At 35.6% G+C, this 24,850-nt stretch overlaps 1 protein-coding gene across 5 annotated transcripts in view; it reads left to right on the top strand.

Moving 5' to 3' along the window:
* Positions 1–24,850, top strand: part of PEX5L (peroxisomal biogenesis factor 5 like) — a 789,103-nt gene that overhangs the window by 523,599 nt on the left and 240,654 nt on the right. The window lies entirely within an intron of this gene.

Genomic DNA, 24,850 nt, shown 5'->3' with positions numbered 1-24,850 from the left:
TTTTTTTTTTTTTTTTTTTTTTTTTTTTTGAGATGGAGTCTCGCTCTATCGCCCAGGCTGGTTTTTATGTCAGAAGGGTAAGTCCAAAACCAATATTGTAGTAATAGCTGGGCATGAATGTCTTGTTAAACATTTTGAAATGAATAAAGAAATAAATCTTGCCCAAACTGGGAACTATTATTTTTAAAGTATGCTTTATTAATCAGCCTCCTGGCAACTTCCTATGTGCTCATTACCTATCATGTGTCTCATTCCCTAGAAAAACTCCTATTAACATATTAGGATAGTTGCATTTTCAAAAATTATTCTTTAAAGAGAAAAGCCTTAAAAATCAAAAGAATAAATATTTAAGCTTTCATGCACCTCTATTAACTTATTTTTAAAAATCTAATGGACAAAGAGTGTTCCTTTTGATCCTCAAATTGCCCCCTCTCCATTTTGCCACATATTTCGCCTATAGTGAGGTCATCTATGATATCAAATACATACTTACCATCTTAGTACTGCACTTATAACACAAAAGAGCAAGTCTACACAGCTAACATCCTTTCTAACTTCATCATCTTCTTCTTCAAACGATGGCTTTTTTTCTTTTGCATTTTGCTTTTATAGTTATGTTCTTTTTTTCCTTATTACTACTAATAATTAACAGAATATAGGAAGAGTTACAAGAAGTTAACAATACTTATATTTCATTAAAGCATTGTCACCATGTGATTATAATCTTTTCCTTCTGAGTTATGGCACCTCCTCATTTGCATTCATACACTATATTCATCAAACAAGCAGGTGAAGAGCACCAGGTATAAGAGAAACATATGAAGAACAGGAGATTTTGCCTATAGTCCTCTGTCTTTCACTAACTAGCTGTGAGACCATATGTGATTTCATTTAACATCTTTGGTGCCTTGGTTTCACCTATATGATGGTGAGGGTGGACTAAAGAATTACAGTATCTAACACTTACTGAAGATTTGTTCTGTACGTAATACTATGCCAAGAATATAGTTAATGTCATTTAATCTTCACAGTAAGTCTAGGAAAGGAGTATTATTATTATCCCATCTATGCTCAAAAACTGAGTTTCAGCATCATTAAGGTTCTTGGCCAAGCGGTAAATAGAAGAGCCAGTATTAGACTTAACCTTTGTTTGACTCCTAAGCCTAAGCTGGTAACCCCCATAATTTCAAGTGAAACAGATTTCTAAACAGTCTTCTCCATACTAATAAATTTAACATCCTATTGAGAGAAAGCTTACATGCAATCTGGAGAACCTCATAGCTCCTCCTTCTGTTGAGCATAATTCAGTCTTGTACTGTGTTTGCATGTTGTCTGTCAAATTTAGTTCTCAAGCAGAAACTTCATCTAACACAATATTCTGCCTAGAGGTTCACACATCTGTTTAATGATAGGAGCTTTGCCATTAATATTTATTTGTCATGAGTTCAATATATATTCAATCCTAATGTATATAACTATATATATATAACAATATATATTTAACAATCAATATATATTTAACAATCCTGAATGCTAAAAAAATTTCCATATTGCTTAATGCTATTATATATGGATAAAAATTTATATATATATATATATATATATACCCACAAAAGCCTCAGTTTGGCATAGTCTCATTCTATATAGACTTTGCTCACAGTATATATCTCTAGCAAAGATCTACTCCAGTTCATTCATTCATTCAGTGAGTGAGTGGTTGGCATTTAGTGAATATTTAGGCATTTTATTTGCCTAGCATTGTGTTGAATGCTAGGGAAAGAAAACAAAAATGATCTCAGCCTTCTGGAATGTATGGTATAGTATACTGGGGTTTGGCATATAGGAAAGTAAATAGACAATTACAATGTGTTACAAGTAGTACGGGTTAAGTACACCAGAGGGAGCATCTAAGTCAGGATTGGAGATCAGAAAAGTCATTCTAAGCAAGTGATATCACAATGAGAGCTGAAGTATTCTCATAAATTAGCCAGGTGAAGAGCAAATGAAAGAGGATTTCAGAGAGAAAATGATGTTCAAAGACTTAAAGATTAAGGAAACAGAGAAAGGCATTATTCCAAAAACTGAATATAATTCAGAATGGTCAGATTACCAAAGAAGAGTGGTGAGAAATGAGATTTAAAGGTAGGTAGGTATCATTTTAAAGGGCTTTATAATACATGGCAAGGCATTTGGGACCTTTAGCAGAAGACAACTGAAAAGATTTAAGTAGTGTCATGAGATGATCAGATTTGCATCATAGAAAGGTCATGTTGGCTTCAGTGTAGACAGCAAATTACATGGGGAAGAATGGGCTGAGGGAGAACATTTTTTGTCAAAAATGGCCTTCAACTACTGAAAAGGTAAAGATAGGAAATGAAGATTACTTGTCTTGAACGACACTGATTCCTAAAGAAGATAGTGATGGAACATACCTCACTGGTGGAACCAGATCCTGTGAGGGAAATTATCATTCTGGACTAGTCAGTAAAATTTATACAATCTTATATGGTGACCTGGGCACATATACCACAATACTACTTCTGTGGGAAATAACCGGGAAAGGGGGGCCCTGAAAGGCTGTAGGCTAATCTCAGCTGAAAGAACATTTCTGAAAAAGCTGCTTTCATTAAAATGGACCAGAGACCTGGTGATACACACCTAATTTAATGTTCCAATCTAGTAGCTTTCACTGCCCACAGCCACAGAATCCCCCCAAAGTCTGGACTTATTGATTGAGTGAAACAATTAGAGAGACTGTCCACCAAATTTCCTAAACTCTTAAAAATGGAGATTATTCCAAGGAATTCTGATTCCCCATTCAAGAAAGAGGCACTTGGATGTTGGCCAAAGCACACCATTGTGATGCTGCAAGATTGTCTGGTACAGATGTAGAAGAGAAAGGACATTGCATTGAGAGCTTTAAACATCTGGCAATTAAAGTTATCAGTGCCTCAAACAATATTTTAGACCCAGTGGCATTTAAGGGTGTTGTAAACCACAGGACTATGCAGGTCAAATTTGTAACCAACTTTCAAAGGAAGGAAAAAAAATCTAAAGTGTTAAAGCTGAAGACTTTCTTACAGAAGATCACAGTAAAAAAAAAAAAAAAAAAAAAAAAAAGGAAATAAGTAAATAATGAGTATCTTCTTTCTTCCAATGAGGTCTAAACAATTGGGGAAAAAGTTAAGAGAAGTTGAGGTTTTAGTCTTCAGCGAGATCTGGAGTCCAGGTAGTCTAATTCCCAGGTAAGGGCTGATCGTTACCACTTTACTAATGAGCAAAGCAAAATATAGAGTCGATTTCCTCTTAGAAAAATAAAAAATACGGACTAAACTAGAACAAAGCCAAAAATGGCCCAAGAGAGTACAAATTTTAACCATTTTATGTGTTGAAGCAGAATGTGGGATAAATTGTGCAGGGAAAGGAGTGAGGACAGTAGGCTAAAATTTTCCTCAGTAAAGGTTCTGGCATAGCTACCAGGCTGAAGAAGAAAGGAAGGGTCACCAAGGTAACTTCCTCCACTAAAGATAAAAGATAACAAATAGTCAATGAACTAGATATGACTTATAGACATGTTTCCTTGGACCTACAAAACATCTTCTTAAACATTAAGTCAATATTTAAAAATAGGGGGCTTTAATATGCGTGCGCGCGTGCACACACACACACACACACACACACACACTAGTCCTAGAGCAATATAAAGGTTTAGAAACCCTGAGTCTATGTTCCAGCATGGCGGTGCTTATTCAGAGCTCTTGAGATAGGTTCTATGCTACCCCACTGATGACATTTTCCACCCAGACTGCTCTACTCAATTGCCTTACCTCTCTAGTACCTGTATATGTCTGTGACTTCACCACAGGACAGGGCTATATGACTTCAGCCTAGTCGTTTTTCAGATAAAGTGTTAAAACGACAGTCCTATAATTGAACTACTAATGAAATCCTTCCACATAAACTAGCTGCAAGGATCTTAATGGGTTAATGTGATGGAGGATGTCTGCCGAGAAAGATGACTTTGGCTTGGGAGCAACAGATCTTAAATCCTTCCTTCTGAAAATAAGTATGTCTTGTTGGCTATTGTCTATTCAGGGAATTCCTAGTTTATGACAAAACAATCACGTTCTCAATTTAAAAGGGAAAGCTTCTGTTTCTGTAATTTATAGCAAGGAACATTTATAATTCTTGTAAAAGTGGTTTAAAGTTATTAAGATAAAAGTCAAAGAGAAAAATGAAGATGCCTGAAAAAAATCCCTGTTTCATGCTGCTTTGCCTTGTCGTCTTAAAATGATTACTTTATCTTATCTGAATTCTCAAGGTGGTGTTATAAATAATGTGAAGAACACCTTTGTAATCATCTCCTTAGATTAAATTTCTAAAAGTAGGATAATATCCTGGGTCAAATAGTTTGCTCACTTTACAATTTGATATATAGACCAAATTACTTAAAGAAAGAACTACCCATGTAACTCCCATCAATAAATCATGAGTTATTATTTCCCTACCCCTTCATTAATAATGAATTTTGTCAATATTTTTAACCTATACTAATTCAAAAGTGAAAGTATATTTTATCATGCATTCTGCACTGATAGAATTATTAATGCAGTTAGATATATTTTTCATGTTTCCTGGCAATTCGTATTTTTTCTGTTCATCACCTTTGTATGACCATTGTCCATTTTTCAATAGGGATATTAATTTTTTTCTCATTGTAGGTCTCACTTTTTTCTCCTGATTCATGAATCTGTAATGTTTGTAACATTAATATTTTGCCACTTTTATTGCCTAGAAATCAACTTTGTTTGATGTGAATATCATTACTTCCTACTTTCTTCTTGCTTGTATTTGTCTGATACCCATTTGTCATATCTATCTAGCTATAAGTTCCTCCAACAAACACAGTTTTTCTATTCTCTTAAATAAGGTAAGCCTTTATTTTGCCCTTCTTCTCCCAATGTTTTCTGATTTTGTTAACCAGGTTCTTTTGCTCCATTTTAAAAGTAGCACTCTTACAAAAAAATTTTTTTTACATTTAGTTGCTAATTGCATATGCCAATATGTTTCACCAATTTCTGAACTCACTGTACGTCCCTGCATCCTACTCCTTCCCTTTCTATTCCATTTTAGCAGGTTTTTATTAAGAATCTATGAGTGGTAAACTTTCTTGGTCTTCATGTGCTTGAAAACAATGATTTATTTGGCATTTAGTCTGGATGGATATTTTAGTAGGATATAGAATTCTAGCCTAACCATTATTTTCCCTCAACTATTTGAAGACATTCCTTTGTCTTCTGAGAACTCTGGCTGCTGATGAAAATTTTTGCTCTTCTTTCTGATTTTCTTGCTCTTTGATTTCCTGAGGTCTCACTGTACTTTTCCTATTAAATGACTGGTGAGTGTTATGGTTGGAATTGTGACTGCCTCAAAAAGATATGTTAAAGTCTGAACCCCCTAGCACCTCGTAATGTGACTTTATTTGGAAACAGGGTCTTTACGGGAGTGACCAAATGAGGTCATTGGGATAGATCCTAACCCAATATGACTGATGTCCGTATTAAAAGGAGAAATTGGACAAAAAGGCAGACATGCATAGGAGAACAACAACATAAAGAGATAGGAGGCAATGCCATATGAAGATCAAGGCAGAGATCAGGGTGGTGTATCTACAAGTCAAAGAGCACCACGATTATCAGCAAACTCCACTTGTTCTAGGGTCTCCTTTCAAGCACCGGTATTTATTCAATAAGTCAGTGGGTGGATTGGCCCAGTTCCTAGATTTGAATCTGTGCCTGCTTATGGTAATTCTGTCTCTCAAAATACTCAGCTCTGTGCAATCTGTAACCCAGGAAATCATTGGCTTCGGCTTTTTACAACCTCCTTTCATAAATTATGAAGTTCCAACACAGCCTCTGTTTTTAAGCAGTAAGCCTGGCCCCGGTTTCCTGCTTTACATGGGCCACCATTAGTCCCTGTTACTCCATCCCAGCTTTGTCTAATTCTGGTCCCAAAATTTAGCAGGCTTATAATTTACTATTTTGAGTTTTCTCTTACAATTTCAGATGCATAGATAAATTTTTAGTTCAGCCATGTCTTTTCAATTTTTTCATTTTAGAGTTTATCATTGCTATATATTTAGAATGGCAAGTGAGGACTCAAACATGAAATCATAACCACATCTTGAACAGAAGCTGTGGATTACTTTCCAACTCTAATCCTTTATGAGTCATTCTGAGTTAACTACTGTTAACACTGTTCCCAGATCCCAGTGCAGAGAACTCTGTTGGCCTGGAATGGCCCATCTGAACCATTCCTAGGCTATAAGTAAATTAGGCTTACACAGCTTTTGAAAACTAAGGCTAAGATAGGCTCTTTCTTTTTCCCAGGTTGATAAAATATACACATTCCAGCACCAAGTGCAGTATAAACAAATAAACATAGATAATAATTTTTCCTTAATTCTGAATGCTGATCTGGATTATTTTACTTCCATAATGCTGAAACAAAGTTCTTTGTCCTTACCACCTCAGAATTACAGACAGGAAACAAGAAAAAAGAGGCATACCCATTAGCGATAATCTTTTAACTTTTATTACACATGACATGCCTCACTAGCAAGCCTACTTGTTGCTGTGGTATCTGACTAAACAAGATCAACTCTCCTCTTTCCTGGAGTGGAAGGGGTAATGAAGAGAAGCTTTAAACTCCTTCCTTGAAGATTAACGCCTATTTTCTTCAAAATCTAGTGTTATTCCATTATCTTCTAACTTCTAGTAAAGCTGAAAAGACTTGGGTCATACTCATTTGTTCCCCATGATAGATGTCCTACTTCCAATGTCAATATAGCTATAGAATGCTTTATTTTTCATTGAGCTTCACTAAGGTTGTATTCCTTGTTTACGTTGGTATGGCTTGTATTTTTCCTTATGCTTTGAGCTAGAAACCTAGTGTTCAAGCCCATAGTTCTTAATTAATCATTCACTTGCTGGAGGTTGTGTGAAGAGTATCTCTGGGGAAATTTTTATCTACCTACTTCTATGTAAATTTGTTGAGTATCTTGCTCTGAGAGCTTTCCATAATCTCTAAAGAAAGGATACCTTATACCATATTTTCTGTTCCCCAGCTTTGGACTCCCTAATCAGCCTTTTACAGATTTCACTAAGTAGCTACAAATCTATTTCCCTCCTCCACTGAGTATTATTCACAGTATCTTTTTAAGCTTAATCTTGCCTCCAATCATGCATCAGATTCCCATTAAAACCCCATCTAGGCAGTTAAAATGGTAGCATAATGTAGTTTTTCTATTAGATTTATATCTCTTGTGTTCTGTGGGAGGAGGATGAGTCTCAAGTCTTCTGTTCTCCCATGGCTCTCTTTCACCACTGGAACTTCCATACTCATTTACCAATTCAAAGCTTAGCATCCTCAGCTGTCTTATCTGACAGATTTGTAATATGACTCTATGGCCATGCACCTAGGGTATTCCTAAAGCTGAAGTTTGGCCTCTGTTTGTGTTTTTGATGTTTTTGTTATTCACTTCCATAAATTCTAGGCAAAGGCACGCATTATACAAATGTGCCCTGACTCTATACTCTTTTTCATAAATTTATGAATAAAGTGAGGTTTAATTTAGCAATTTATAATAAGAAGTGAGAACTAGTAGGCAGCCAGCTGAAGAACAGGGGAAGTATGAAGAGCAGTCAGTGATGCTGGGGAGGACTCCAAGAAGTTCAGTTTGGCTAAAACATGGATTATATCTAACAGTGCCATACTGACTTCTTACATTCTTATCAGAAGGTATCATAGGTTAAAATAATAAATATTAATACTATTCAGATGTTTTATTGCTCCTTTTACTATCATAGGACAATGCATTTGAAAAAGTAGAACTGATTCTGTGGGAATAAAAAGAGCAAAGGAGTGGGAGTCACGGGAACTTTTTTGAAAAACGAGAAACAGCTGCTGTTAACCAGCTGTGTGTGCTTGGATGTGGCCCCTAACATCTCTAGGACTCATTTGCTACAACCATCACGTATGAGAGTAAAACTCTCTATTCTTTAGAATCACTTCATGATGCATTTATTTATGTACAAATGGTAGTAGAAAGATGACTATTTATCTGCAAATGAAGTTACATACATACAGAAAATATATTTTGATTCCTGCCAACCTACTTTCTTCAGAGTTTTGGTATCCCTGACATCACAACTATCATAAAAATAATTGGGATACCTTAAGTAAACACATCCAAGACTCTTGAAGCAGAACCTAGAAAAATAGATTACAAAATTGCACACAGATGAAATGTGTATCTTTTAAAATTTCTGCTTAAATGCATTTTGAAGCAAAACTGTATTTTTTATTAAAAAATAGAGTCAAGATAGAAATAATTAGTATTGTTTGGGGAATAATTTATTATAGTATTGTTCAAGCTCAAAACATGCCTTCAGAAGACTCTTAAAGACTCGTTTGAATTATTTTCACCTGCCTCTGAAGTGAAGGACATTTTACAAAAGCACAAAGTGGAAAAAAATTATAAATAACTATGGTTATTAAAAGGAAGGCAGGTGGCATTGATTAGAAGAAAATAGTAAAAGATTATCATTTGGAAGTAATTTCACAATTATGTGCTATGGATTTATCTAGTCTGGAAACTACTGTGTGAGAGTAATGCAAATTTTGCTGAGCTTCATAATTATGAAGCATTTAAGATGAAAAATTAGCAGCCTAATCACATTATCCCCTACACAGGAGCACATGGTTAGATATTTTTGCATCTGAAATTCTCTCCAATCACAGATCATTACTACATACTATCTTCAAAGCAGTGGAGACTAGAAGAGGGAAATAGCTCTGTTATTTGACATCCTGTTCTATTTTTCAATACCTAATACATAACGAACACTCAAAAAATACTGATCAATAATGTCTTTAAGGAGAATTCAGATTAAAATAAATGTGTATTACAAATAGTCTTTGGGCATAATGCAGTTACTCGGATCATCTTGACATGATTTCACATAAATCACAAACTGGGCAAGTTTGGGCAATGAGCTCACATAACTATTTATTTTCAATGTTATATGAACTCTTCTTAGATCATAATGGAGCCAGCCTTCGGTGCAGAGTAATCTTCTCTGACATATCATAATTTACATATGCAACGCATACGTGAAAATACTTTCAAGTTTTTAGGCAATATCACCTGTGACCATGAAAATGACTTTGATTAGCAAAGAGAACAAACTTCTCCCCATTTTTCTCTTCTTTTGTAAGAAATTTCCCTTTGCAACCTTATGCACTGCCTAGTTCTCAAAATCAGTTGTGAACAAGAATAAACTAAGGATGTTAAAATATTCAAATTCCTGAATCTAACCCAAAGAGATTCTTAGGAAGTAGGAAATAATGATGGCTGCCTTGACTGCTTCATGGGATAATGAGAGAGCAGATTTGAAAGACTTCTTTTTAATTTTTATTTTTATGGAGTTGAAATTATTATTGTTATAATTAATACATTTAAGAAACCACATAGGAAAAGGTATTTTTGTTTGTTTGTTTTTTTGAGACACAGTCTCACTCTGTTGCCCAGACTGGAGCCGCATCATGGCTCACTGCAGCCTTGTTCTCCCCAAATAACTGGGGTTTCACTATGTTACCCAGGCTAGTCTTAAACTCCTGGGCTCAAGTGATCCACCCGCCTCAGCCTCCCAAAGTGCTAAGATTACAGGCATGAGGACCAAACTCAGCTGGAAAAGATTCTTTTCAGTAACTTTTTTCTAATTATAAGAGTATTATATGTTCGTTATATAAAATTTGGAAGACAATGAAAGGTATAAATAAGAATCGGCTCATATCCCACTACAAAGAAATAACAGCAGTAACTTTTCTTTCTTTTTTGGAGCTTTTAAATTATTTATTAAAACACAAAGAAAATTGCAATAACCACACGTTTAGATCAGTTGACTATTCACAAACAACTTACCTGTGTAACCAGCATCCAGCTCCCAAATCCAGAAATAGTATGTTATCAGCATCTCAGAATCTTTCCCATTTCATGCCTCCTTTTGTTACAACACTCCACCAAAAATATATCTTGACTTCCAATGCCGTAGGCAAGTTTTAAGTTTTGTGTGCTTTTGACTTATCTGTGTGTGTCCGTGCATATATATATTTGTAAAATATATATTTTTGTATATATGTAAATATATGTGTGTGTATATATACATATATGCGTATGTATGTGTATATGTATACTTATGTATACTCAAGTCTAGCCTAGGCAACACAGTGAGACCTTGTCTCATATATATATGTATATATATATATATGTCTCATATATGAGATATACATATATATATGAGACAAGGTCTCATATATATGTGTGTATCTATATATATATGTATATAGACACATATATATGTATATGTCTCATATACATATATGAGCTCTCATATATATGTATATGTCTCATATATGAGATATACATATATAAATATATGTGTATATGTCTCATATATGAGATATACATATATATATAAATATATATATATGTGAGACAAGATCTCACTGTGTTGCCTAGGCTAGACTTGAGTAGCTGAGATTACAGGCATGTACCACTGTGCCTGGCTCTATACATTTTTATGTATACATCTTCATTTTCTTAACATTAGATTAAGAGAGTATGGGCATTTGTGAAATTTATTCATATTGTTCTGTATAGTTATATTTTACTCATTCTTTTAGCTGTGAATATGCCACAGTTTGGGGCAATTACAAATAGTTCTACTATAGACATTTTTGTACATGTTTTGTGGTGAACATATATATACATTTATGTTGGAGATATAATTAGGAGTAGAATTGCTGGGTCACAGGATATCCATACATTCACTTTAGTATACGGCCAAATGGTTTTTCAAAGTGGTTGGACCAATTTACACTCCCGCTAGACGAGTATGAGAGCTCTAGTTGCTCCACATCTCACCAAAATTTGGTGTGCTCTTTTACGCTTTAGCCATTTCAATAAACAGAATGTTGTTATACTGTGGTTTTAATTTGTATTTTCCTAATGACTGATAAAGTTGAACTCCTATTATTAACATTGTGATATATTTTTCAGTCTTTTTTCTATGTGTATAATGCACATACAATATTTTAAAATTAAGATTATATTTCATATACAGTTTCACATGTACCTAAAGTTATCATATGAAATTTCCATATTTATAAATGTTATTCAGAAACGTCAATATGACTTTTAGAATATCATTCTGCTAATGTTCTTGGGTGAATTTTATATAAACCCAAGCAGATTAGAAAAATATATTCGCCAGAGTCTAGTATGTGGGATAACTTATTATTTTCATTTTCTTCCATCTCATCAACAATAATTAATTTATGTGCTGATAAATTTATGCTCAGATATTAATTAAAATCTGAATAAAAATAGGCTAATAAAAGCAATACTGAAATTTTAATTGAACGACTAATATTACTGGTTTGGTTTCTAGCTCCCCTTTTTCTCTTAAGTCATGGATATTAAATTGATTAAACTGTGATTATTTTATCCCAGGATGAGAAGCAGTGGAGTAGAGTTGTAGTAGTTAAGTCACCCGAAGATACTGGCATATTCCCTGGCTGTGTTGGGAGGTTTTTGTGCAGATCAAGTGAGAGTCATTTAAATCTGAAAACAGTTTGTACTATGTAAGGCATTATGATAAATTAGGGATTATTATTATAATTCTAGCACAGCAACTTGTAAATATAAAGTTCTCAATAAATATTTGCTCAAAGTCAAAAGTACAGGTGGCCAGTCCACAAATAAAGGCTATTCCGAGATATTCTGCAGTTGCAAAATTAAAAATGCCAGACTCTCACAATGAGAGATGCCATTAGGATTAACTCCACTTTTAATCATTGTAGAGAAATGTAATGCTGAACATAAAGTTACCCCATTAGAACAGACATAAAAGATGACAGGATTTTTTTAAAAATAAGAATTCTGCTATTAGTCAGAGTTTAGGTTTAACTTATAAATATTCATCTAACAAAAGGCAATCTATTACTTATATATTTCCCTGTATAACTGATTTAGTACATTTATATTTTCAAGGCAATTCTTAGCATTAGACTGTCAGTAATATTCTGGGTATGTTGGAAAGTAATTTAATGTATTTATCACAGTTAGGCACAGCTGACTCTGTAACCAGATATAGCAGTTACTTGTGTGCTTTATATGTTAGAACAATGTAGCAGAGACCTTTGGCGGGGGTGGGGGATTGCTTTTAAAAAAAGGACAAAAAACCAAACACCACATGTTCTCACTCATAGGTGGGAATTGAACAATGAGAACACATGGACACAGGAAGGGGAACATCACACTCTGGGGACTGTTGTGGGGTGGGGGGAGGGGGGAGGGACAGCATTAGAGGATATACCTAATGCTAAATGACGAATTAATGGGTGCAGCACACCATCATGGCACATGGATACATATGTAACAAACCTGCACATTGTGCACATGTACCCTAAAACTTAAAAGTATAATAATAATAATAATAAAAAGGTTTGAACAAAAGAGTGATTACTCATTGAACATAAACCACGTTCTACAAACTTCACAAGGTAGTTTAAGTGATAAGCATTTCATTTAACCGGAAATCAATAGCTTACTTTCTGTCACTGTGTTATGACGGGTAAGGCTTAAAACTGTGAGCATTTAAAACAAATGAGTTAAGTTGTACTGAGAACATATTTAAGAAGGACAAGTCTCAATTCAGCACATATTTCCTATTCTCATTGGCTTATATCATGAGGTCACATGTAACACTCTGCACTTTTTCACATATGCCTAGGCCCATCCAGCAACAACCTGCATTTCTCAGATAGTGAGCGCTTCTTCCTTTTCTCTTTCTCCTATTTATTTGTAGATGTCTGTGTAATTTTAAAATTCATCTCACTTATTGATACATTACATGCCTCTAAGCCACTCGGAGGCAACATATAGGAGCACCCAGGTCCACATAGTGACATTTCCAGAGCTAATGATATATGCTATATGTCACAACTCACCTAGAACTTACAAGAAAAAAATAAGGCTACCAGACCAAAATCCCAAATACAAGCATTTCTGAATTTGTAGCAAGGATCACATTTGCAGCATTGCTAATTCCAACTCTTCCAAATCCTTCTAATACAGTAGTATGTAGATTATTAGGGTGATAGAGAACATAAACAATGTGTAGTCAAAATACCATTTGAGAACTTCCTGCATCAGAAGGACCTGAAATGATTACTGAAAAATGCCCCACTCAGACCCTCAGAGTCAAAATCCTTGGGGCTAAGCCAATTAGTCTAGATTTTTATTACATTCACTTAGTGATTCTTATACGTAATAAAGTTTGAGCATCTCTGCTATAACATATCAGAATATTTATCAGAGGTGATGCTATGAAGCTAGGCTTCAGACAGCAGCTGACCTGCTAGCATAATAAGCAGGGGCATCAGGAACACAGGTTATGGCTAGGCATGGGCACAAGCCATTTAAAGTCAGGCAAGCATAACAGTCCTAGGCACTGGTTGTGGTTAGATTCTACATAGAGGAAGAAATACTGCTTTGTATCAGCAGATACCAAAATTGGGTGGGAAAGTAAGCAGAGCAAGAGGTCATGTGAAGAAGCTGCTTCACAGAGAAGCGGTCCAATCTCTGGATACTTCCATAGGTAAACGTAACTTAGACCTAGTTTAAGGTCCTCTGAATTGTAATCTATTCAACAAAAATATAAATACACATACATATATGTACATATGTATGTTTATGTACATATATGTATGTGTATACATATTATTTGTGTATATATGTATTAAATATGTGTGTATATAAAGATGTGGCAGTAATTAGACAAATTAGTCTCTGCTCTTATGGAATTAGTATTTCAGTAAGAGAAAACAAAAAATAAATAGAAAAATATACTGAAGCCAACTGGTGACAATAGTATAAAAAATTAAAGCAAGACAAAGGGCATGGAGAGTAACGGTGTTATTTTAGGTAGGATGATCACAGAGGTATCTTTGATAATGACTTTTGAGGAAAGACTTAAAGGAAATGAGAAAGCAAGCCATGCAGATATCTGAAGGAAGATGCTTCTAGGTAAAAATTTCCAAGGTTGGAACATTCTTGGGGGGTCAAGGAGCAGCAAGAAGGCTAGTGTGCCTGGTGCCAACTGTCCAAAAGGGCGTGTAAGAGGGGCTGAGATCAAAGTAGTTACTGTGGGCAGATCTTGGAATATGGCAGGCCCGAGGACTTGAGTTTTACTGGGAGATGTGGAGATTTGAACAGAATAATGTTTGAAAACGATCATTCTGGCTGTTGTGGAGAAAAGTCTGCAGATGGGCAAGGACAGAAACAGAAAGACCAGTTAAGAGGCTCTGGCATGTCCAGGTGAAAGATAATGACAACCCAGACCAGAGTGGTAGTTGGAGAGGTGGAGAGAAGTAATCTGCCTATTTCAAAGGTAGATCTGACAGAATTTTCTAATAGATTGGATCTAGAGTATGAGAGAAGAACAGGAGTCAAGGATGTTTAAATGTTTTCTGTCTGAACAACTGCAAGAATGGAGTTGCCATTTACCAAGGGGGAAAGCAGCGGGAAGAACAGATTAGAGGGAAGTAGGAAATAAGAGTTTGATTTGGTGGGGGGTTGTTAGGTTTGAAATGTTTACTAGGCATTTAAGTGGAAACGTCAGGTAAGCAGTTGAAAATATGAGTCTGAAGTTCAGGGGTGAGAATAGGGCTGGACATAAAAATGTCATCAGTGTAGAGAGGCCAGGGAACTGGGTCAGGTCATCTGGAGAATGCTTGGAGATAAAGACGGGGCCCAAGGACTGAGCCCCAAAGCACAACAATGTTCAGCTGAGAAAAAGCCAGCCAACGAGAGGAAGCAGGGTCAGACAGCAAAATCGGAGGAAGCCAAGGAGAGTGATGTCCATGAGGTAACACAAAAGTGCTTTAAGGAGGGAGTGACAGTCTGTGACAAATGCTGACAATAGGTTGAGTACGATAGTACGATGGGAACTGAAAATTAACCACTAAATTTGATGACATAAAAGTCATTATTGACTTTGACAAAAGCAGTTTTAGTGGTGCAGGATGAACAAAGGCCTGAATAGATTTGATATCAGAGAAATTGAGGAGGGAAAGTAAAGACAGCTGAAATAGTCAAGTCTCAAGGAGTTTAGCTATAAAGGATCAGAGAAAAGGCTTGGTAGATGGGGAATATCGAGAAGGCGTGGAAGTATGTTGTTGTTTTGAGGTGGGAGATATTACATGTTTTTAGGCTAATGGAAATGAGCCAGTAGAGAGGGGACAAATTACAATGCAAAATGAAGATGAAAAGTGCAGGCACGAAGTTCCTGAGGAGATAAAAGAGGATGGCATCTAGTTCACAACAGGAGGGGTTGGCCTCAGAAGAAGAAAGTTTGTCATTTAAAACAAATGGAGAAGTAAAATATTCAGGTCAAAATACAACCTAGGAAACTTAGGAACAGCTGAATTACAGAAACTCTGTATCTCTCTACCACACATTTTCAGCAGTACTTGTCAATATTCATGTTAGCTCCTTACAGATAATATAAATACAAGGTATCCAGCCTAATGTTAAATGCCTTTGTGATTGTCCCCTAGAGTTTCTGAGTCCTACCCTCTGATTTGCACTGGTGTTCAAAAGACACAAAATTATATGAATGTTTCAGATACAAAAGAGCAACACAGAAGAATCTACTAAGTAGCTATTCACTCCTTTCTCAGAACCCATGTCATATGCGCTCTAGGTTTTCACCATGTTAAATTTCTACAAAAACACATTCTTACCACACCCCTTTTACAAATAGCACTCAATTTCTTCCCGCCTCACTGAAGTCACTGAAGTGAAGTCTGGGACCCTCATTTATCTGTCTTCCTTTTTAGTTTGTTTGCGTTATTGGCAAAACTTGATGGCAAACCTCACTTTGCAAAACTTAGAAAATATAGAAATACAATGCAAAACTCAACATAAACTCACAGAGTAGGCATCACTAGCATCCCAGAGGTATTTGATTCTAGAACAAATATTGAAAACATACACTTACACACATATATAAGCATCTCTCATTATCTTCATTATCTGAAAATAATCTGCTTCTTAAAAAATGTTGAAATAGTAAATTTTCAGTTAACAGGAGCCTATATCTCATCACTTTAATACGAAAAAAAAATTTCAACCCATCAAAACCCTCCAAATAATTTCCTCAAATATCATTAAAACACTCTTAAACACCAATATAACAAGTCGCCAAGAATTTCTGCATAATACAAAGCAGATAAAACACCAATTACCTAATTATTAAACTCTTAATGAACTCATTAGTAGGCATGTTTGCATGCAGTACACATGGAGATTGTACATTAGCAAATGTAAATTACATTTTCCTTCTACACTACAGAAAGTATGCCTGTAATGCAAACAATAAAATAATGTATCAGATAATTAAAATAACATCTGAATTAAACCTGGGCTGGTAGACCCCTTCGGGTGCCTCACAGAAGCAATCACTGGTACCCTTGAATATCTAGATCCACAGGGAAAGGGTTGGAAAGACCATAAATGATAATGCACAGCATGTTTAAACCCCTATAGGGAACAGGTGCAATAAGACTGCAGTGGTCAGTACACCTTCTTGCTTGCACATTACTAGTTTTCCCTAGCTAGTGCTGGCAAATTCTTCATAAGTTTTTTTTTAAGATAATGAATTTGTATAGTGAATTGTTTTGTCAATTTTTGGTAATTGTTTTCAAAAATAATTATAGTGAATGTTCCTTTAGAGAGAGAGAGCAAGAAATATTATATATATATGCATATATATGTACACATGCACATACATATGCCCTATGTATATATATATACATATACTGCTATATATATTATAATAGAAATCACTTTTTTCGTTAATATTTACTAACATATTTTCCATGCCATTAGTTTCTAAATCACTCTTTTAGATGATGATTGGTATTCTATCATACTCAAAGGAATAAATTACCATTTTCCTATTGTTGGTCATTTAAGTTGTTTCCAATTTCCCATTATTAAAAAGCACTTCTTTACACATAAATCTTAGTGGAAATTCATGATTATTTAAAAATTTTTGAAAGTGGAAATATTGTCACTGGACATTACTATTTTTGAAGCTCTTGATCTGTATTGCCAAACCATCCTCCAGAAAAGTTGCACTAAGGACAGTGCCCCGTGCAATGTAGAAAAGGGTCAATTTCAAGCACATCTCCAATACTGAGCATCTTCTCAAAAAAAAAAAAAAAGAGAGAGAGAGAGAGAGAACTTTGCCAACTCAATAAGCAACAACGACACTGCTGTGTTTAAGTAACCATTCCTTTCATTACTATTTTTGCTAACTTCTTTATTAATCATTTATTATTTTGAACATTTAAATTTCTTTAGTGAATTTTTATTTTATATTTTGCCCTTGTTCCTATTAGATTTTTTATCTTTCAAAAATGTATTCATAAAAGGTATTTGCAATGTAATTGCCCATTTTCTGTCATTTATGTTGTGAATACTTTTTCTTCTCAAAGTCTGAGAAATTTCAAAGCTCAAGTATATTTTCATTTACCAAACTGAATCAACTTCCTTAGGAGTATTTGCTGGTATAAAACGAGCCTCATCCATTCATTACAGCGGAGAATCTACCAAATTTTCATCCACCCCTCGACAACTCAAATCCTTATCTTTCTTCACGTTGGTTAGAAGAACCACATCTTCAACACTGGCCTAGGTGTCCCTGATTTTCAGGAAGGTCTGATAGGCTGGTCAAGTGGTTCTCCATTCCTTTTCCTGGGATTCCAGCTCTTTTGAGGTGGACAAAGAGGATTGGCCAGAGCTGAGACCTTGATCTCATCAGTCCCTTAACTTGTCCAGCTCTCAATTTCTTCAGCTGTAAAGTGATTACCATTATCCATTTTAGTTTTGTCTCTGATACAGTTAATAGTACATGTGCCTGAAAGTAACTTTTCATTAGAGGGCTTGAAAGACTTCATTGGTTTTCAATGCTGAATTCCTTATTTTGCCAAATGAGTAAAATTCATAATTTTTTTATTAACATTAACTTTTTTGCATATTTACTGACAAAAACTTGACTGCCTCACTTTGGAAAACTGAAAAGACTATTAATGGAAAGATGGCAATGTATTCATTCAATAATGCTGGGCACTGTGCTCAGCCCTGAGGAAACAGTAGTGTATAAGAACAATCTCTGCTTGCTAGGATGTACAGCATAGTGGAGAAGGCAGGTCTGCAAATAAACAATTACACTCTTGTGAGATAACACTGACGAGGAGTGCATGCAACCACTGTGTAATCACGAATAAAGCATGCAGAGTAAAGGAAAACACCACAGTGGAGCTGACACTTGAACAAAGGCCTGTAGCAAACATATGTGTTTCCCAGCACTTGAAGGAGAAGAAGGAAGGGAGAAAGTTGCAAGTAGAGGGAACATCGAATGCTCAGGCATAGAGGTATGACCCACTGTGGCATATTCAGGGGACTGCAATCAGCTGAAGAAGTCTAGACTATAATCGGGGACTTGTAGGAAAAGAAGTTTGGAAGGAATAATAGTGAAGAGCTTTGCTTGCTCTAAAATAAAATGTGGGTTTTATCCTCCTGTTAATGGAGAAAGTTAATTTATTTCAAATATATATATATATTTAAAGTAATTTACATTTATTTTTGAATGTTGACTTTCATTACTTCATAGAGAATAGATTAGAATGAAGAGAAAGAGGAGGACAAAAACTGTAGGAGGCTTTCACAAATAGTCCAGGAGAGATATGAGTCGAAACTAAGACACTGAGAATGTTTATTACAATAATATATTCTAGTGATTCACTCTTTTTGGAATTAAAAAATCTAAGCTCTACCATCCAGTTGCAAAATGCCATAGGCTGTAACAAATACCAAGATTATCTTGTTTTAAAACATTTTAATTTTACAAGCATTTACACATAGGCATTATATATCACATCAAAATCTTAGTTCTTTTTTCTAAAGTATCCTTAAGATTTCATTTTCCTGCTGACAACTGTCTGTTGTAAAAGAGGTAAATCAGAATAGGATACTCAAGAAAAGATAATTACTTTAACCAGGAAACTATAATTCCCAATTCCTTATAAGATTTTATCACCTCTATAGTTGTTTTAATGTTGCTTATCTCTTTCTGCAGCATGAACTCTTTTAAAAATCAAATCCCTTCTTTTTGTGAGTAACAAAACCAACGTCATTTTCATTGATATAAAGTAGAGCTTTGGTTCAATAATATTCCTGAAATGGCTTTCTGCAAATGCTCATGAGGATAGCTACCTTTTCCTAAGTCTAACTATTCATCCACTATATTTTCTCCCTAATGTACTAATTTATCAAAAATATTTTTCCAGATATCAGTATTTTGTGGCATGAATTGAATTTGGTCATTACTAGTGTACTTTGAGTTAATTATACCCCCAAATTCCTTTATTCATTCATAAATAGAATTATTTATTTCACATTAAAAAATCACTTTAAGAATTAGGCACTTGACTTTGTTGGTCCTCACATTCTTTACTTGAAAAAGCAGGGAATCAGTCCACAGAGCTATAAGCTTTTTCTCCCCAGCCTTAGTATTGTGTGATTCTACATAAAATCAATGACAGTTTCATTAATATTTTATTCAAAAGAATTATATTTTAAATTCATATTCAGAATAAATTATTTTAGAATTATTTTCTTGGTTTTCATACTGTTTCAATACTTCTAAAGTAATTTATTTTCTACAATTATTATTGAGAATTTTCTACATACACAATATCATAAGTTATTTAAGAATAAAAAGGAATAAAACAAGGTTCTTGTCTCTACATCTGCCTACATCTAATAGAGAGTTAAAAAGCACAGAAACAAAAGAAAAATTTTGGGGGCCTGGTGTAGTGGCTCACACCTGTAATTCCAGCACTTTGGGAGGATGAGTCAGGAGGCTCCCTTGAGGCCAGGAGTTCAAGACTACACTGAGCAACATAACAAGACCTTAACTCTACAAAAAAGGTTTTAAAAAAAAGGTGCATGCCTGTAGTTTCAGCAACTCAGGAAGCTGAGGCAGGAGGATCACTTGGGCCAAGGAGTTTGAGGCTACCGTGAACTATGATCGTGCCACCGCACTGCCGTCTAAACAATAGAGCAAGACCCTGTCTCCAAAACAACAAAAAAAGAAAAACTATAATTAAAAGAATGTCATTTGGCATATCATAAAGAAGTTCCCAGCAAAGAGAGGTATTCAGTTAGAGGATGAAGAAAGGCTTCAGGAAGGAAATGGAATTTGAGACCAAATTTGAAAAATGAATGAGCTTTTATTCAAGAGGAGTGGGGAGAGAGAGTACATTCCGAGAAGAGGCAAGAGTATGAGTGTAACTTGGGCTGACTTTGGGGAATAATTAAAAAGCAGGGTTATTGCAAAAGGTAGAGAACATACAGAACTGAAAAAAGACAGGGTCAGTCTATGGAAAGCCACTGTATTCATAAGTATTCTTTTGGTTGCAAGTGACCAAAAATCCAGTAAACCAGAAAAGAGATGGCACTAGCTGAAATAACTTAAAAGGTTACTTTAGACTAGCTTTTAAGTGTGGTTTATTTAGTGGCTCAAATTTTGTCTCCTGGAGACTGCCTGGATTATTTTTCCCCCAGGCTGGTTTTGTTTTCAGGATTGGTGTGTTGGTTTCTGGCAGTTCCAAGCTAACATCAGTAGAACATCCAGTCCAGAGGAAGAATCAATCTGCTCCCAAGTAGTCCTGGAGCTGAGTTCATTTCCCTGATTGACTGACTTGGGTAATATGCCCATCTCCAACTGTGACCAATGGGGACGGAATGCACTGGTTGGCTCAGCCTGGGTGCTATGTTCCACCCCCAAAGCCTGGCAGTAAAATGTTTCCTACCACACAAATGGACCAGAGTGAGGACGAGATGGTTATTCAAAGCAAAGAGCCTTGAGAAAAGAGGCTTCCTGCCACTAGAAGAGGATGTTGCTCTGGGCAGCAAATGATATTCCATGACTATGAATAAAAAGTCGAAGTTTTGGGACATTAGTGGGCAATGGAAAGCCACTAAAGATTTCTGAGCTGAGCAGCATTGTGGTTAATGCTGACCTTTATAAAATTAATCTGGCTGCGATGTATATGATAGGTTGACATAGGAGATAAACGGAGGTGATAAAACTAGCTTTAAGTGATAAGAGGTTTAGGGAATCTGGGCTAGGATGGCAGTGGTAACAGTAGAAAGGAGTAGTCAAAAGCAAGAAATATTTTTGTTCACAAATGTTTTCTCACCAGGAGTAAGAAACTCTAGAAAGTACACTTAATATTAAAAGCAATATTGGATCACTGAAAAAACATTGTCCTAAAGAGTAAACAAATAGAGTGTAATTTCTTAAATTGGTTTAATAGGAGGCCCAGCTCTGAAGCATCCAGCTTGTTTGTTCATTTGGAAGAACACTGCTGCCATCTCCTCGTCATCACAGTCCACATACTTTTATTATTCATAATTCTTCCTGGCAGCCTGGGGTCGGCTGTGTGAGCTTCCCAGATTTTTTCCAGATCAAATGCCCTGAAACACCAGCTAATTTCATTCTATGTGTCGAAGAGACAAAAAGGGTGAGTGGGCAAACTTTAACAAAATGTTCCTCCTTCTGATTGAACAACAAATACCAATTAGTCATTTTAATTTTGGTCTACAATTATTTTGACTTTTGTTCTCTCCTGCACCATCTTTCAGCACCAGAGTTTGAATTCAACAGATTATGAAAGAATGATTGAATCATCAGAAGACTCTTATCTCTGATTTTTAAGTCCACGAGAACACTAACCTCATCATTTTTACTAAGCTTTTTCAAAGATTTAATAAATCCTGAATTTTCAATACCCATTTGAAATGCAGGAGGATTCACTTACTAATAAGCAAAATTAAATTTTGTCAATACAAAATAGATTCTACTGCTACCTCTCAATTATTTAATTGTATTACAGTGATTAAAACTGCAGTGGTACTAAGCACATTTCTTGCTGTAAGAAAGCTGAATGTGCTATGATTTTATGCCAAGTCCACTGACCACTCAAAATACAGTGAGATTATTTTATAAATGGAGTGCAATATGCATTCTTCTTCTCTTGTGGCACTGAGGTTGCTCATGTGTTATCACTGCAAAAGGCAAGAGCTAGCTTTGCCACACATTTACATGAATAAATAAACCTTCTAGGCCACAGTGCTGGTCAAATTTTATGGTGCATACAAGCACCTGGGGATCTTGTTGAAACGCATATTCTAATTCAGTAGGTCAGAAATGGCACCCAAGAGTCTGTATTTCTTAGAAGCTCCCAGAACATACTGATGTTGCTGGTCCACACGCCACGTTTTGAGTAACAAGGGTCTTCAAATTTAATTACAAAATAAATCTTTTGTAAAATACTTTTCTGGACCTAGATTATTAGACATGCATTGTTTCTGAGGAAAACAAAGATAATTCAAATCTCATTCTTAGTCTAAGAAATATTCTAGGAAAGTGAAAATTAAGCTTAACCAATCAGAAACCACAAACTAACCTCTAACTATGGACTTTCCATTAGAATGATCCAAATAAGTCCAGTATTCCTCTTTAACCAAATAATTTCTTTGCTCTGCTTCGACATTTACCCTATAAAATCTTTCCCTTCAACGACATCCGACAGAGTCCCCAACTGCTTTCGGTCTGCTGCTGTCTGATGCATGAATGGCTGTTTGCTCAAAAAATCCTTTAAAATTTTAATGTGCCTTAGTTTATCTTCTAACAGAAGGAATAAGTGTGAAGAGGAATTCTTCACAAAGGAAAGCTTTCACTCCTGAGATTTTGAGAATGTAGGCAGTAACTAAATGAGTGACTCGAGTTTAAGAAGAGAATATATTGAATTCTAGCTTCAACTCTAGGCAGTTGCCATTCTGATCCAAATGCTTTCATGGTTGTTGGCTCCTTGAACCTGCCGTTAGATAATAATCAGCATATAATGGATTGGAAAACTTTGACCCTATTGTTACTTCACAGATTTCTAGTACTTTTAAATCATAGCACTATACTTTTCCCAGTTTTGATATCAACATGATAGTATTCTATGATAATTAGTCCCATTTTTAAATTTGCAGTGCTTGAGGTCTCAGAAAATCAGTCCTCATCTTTTCTGAACTGGGAAAAAAAAAGTCTGTTTGCAAATTCATATATCACGGTTGGTAATTTACAACTTCCTTTGCATACATTCAGTCCTCAGCAGCTCTGTGCAGCACACTAGGTAGATATTTGTCTTATTTCAAAATTGAGGAAACAGAGAGTTGGTACACTTGCCCAAGAGAGCAGTGAGGTAGTGAGATGGAACTAGCACCTCTTGTTGCTGACTCCAAGTCCTGTGCTTTGTCCTATAAACAATAATAAAATAAGAACTGGATGGCACTTTACAGTTTGCAGTGCTTATGAACATATCTCAATTTTCAGGGTAAAAAAAATAAATTTTTTATACAGAGTTTAGACATGAAAAAACCGATGTCCAAAGTAGTAAAAGGAAATTGTCCAAGGGTAACTACTGGTGGAATCTAATAGGAATCCATGTCTCCTGCTTACAAGTCTTAGTCCTTTTGTGTTTGTTTGGTTGGTTGTTTTAGGACCTCAGATGCATTGAATTGGTTCATTTCACATTCTTTTGTTCATTTCACATTCTCCTCATTAGTCCATACCTGGTTCTATTTTATTTAGTTACACAGTAATTTTTAATAGGATATTAGATGTCCTATGAATCACTACCCAGCATAGAAGCTAACACATTAACATCTAACCTTCAAGTGAAATGCTTCCCCATCTCTTTCCCTGCCTCCCCTCACCCAGGGTCACCAACATTCTGAACACTATATTCATTGTTCCGCTGCTTTCCTTTTTATATTGTTGTATATGAATATATGAATACACATTGACATTTCTAGGGATTTTTTAAACTTTATAAAAAGCATATTTTGCTATATGCAATATTTTGGGGATATCATGCTGTACATAATATGAGGGGCCTGTAGAATTGGAGATGTTTTTACCAACAAAATTAGGTAATCACAGTATACACCACCCCGTGGTGTGTGTGTATATATGAACATTTATTGTGTAGACACATCAAACTACCCAGTCTCAACTTGAGACATATTTAAATGCACTCTTCGTATATGTGTATATGTGTGTGTAAGTGTATAGTAGTAAAGGTCTATTCATTCAACAAATATTTATTGTGTGCCTGCCATGTGTCAGGAAGTACTAAATATCTTACTGTGCACACCCGTGCAAAACCAAGTGCAACACTCCACCCCCCTAAAAAAAAGTCCCTGATCTCATGGAAATAGCATTGTACAGAGGGAGAGACAGACAATACATAAAATAAATATGGAAAATATAAAGGATGTTAGGTGATGTTACGTGCTAGGGAAAAAAAGCATGCCAGATCCTTAGGGACTAAGGTTTGCCGTTTTAAATAGAATGCTCGGCGATGAACTGGGGATGAGGGGAGCGGGGAGTCTTTATTTAACGGGTGATACGGAGGTAACTTTCGAGAGCTGAATCAGAACCGAAGTAAACTCTTCGGCAACCCCCGTACTCAGCCTATAATGTCTGTAGGATAACAGGCTCAGTCGCGGTGGATGGCCCCCGGAGAGACGATGCATGTCTTCCCGCCTTTCTTCCGGCCGGCCATCCCCTCCGCTAGAATTGCCCTGCCCGCCGAC

Source organism: Hylobates moloch, unplaced genomic scaffold (assembly GCF_009828535.3).
Source record: "Hylobates moloch isolate HMO894 unplaced genomic scaffold, HMol_V3 SCAFFOLD_13, whole genome shotgun sequence".
Taxonomy (NCBI): domain Eukaryota; kingdom Metazoa; phylum Chordata; class Mammalia; order Primates; family Hylobatidae; genus Hylobates; species Hylobates moloch.
The sequence above is the reverse complement of the archived record's forward strand: the minus strand, read 5'-3'. Positions and strand labels throughout refer to the sequence as shown.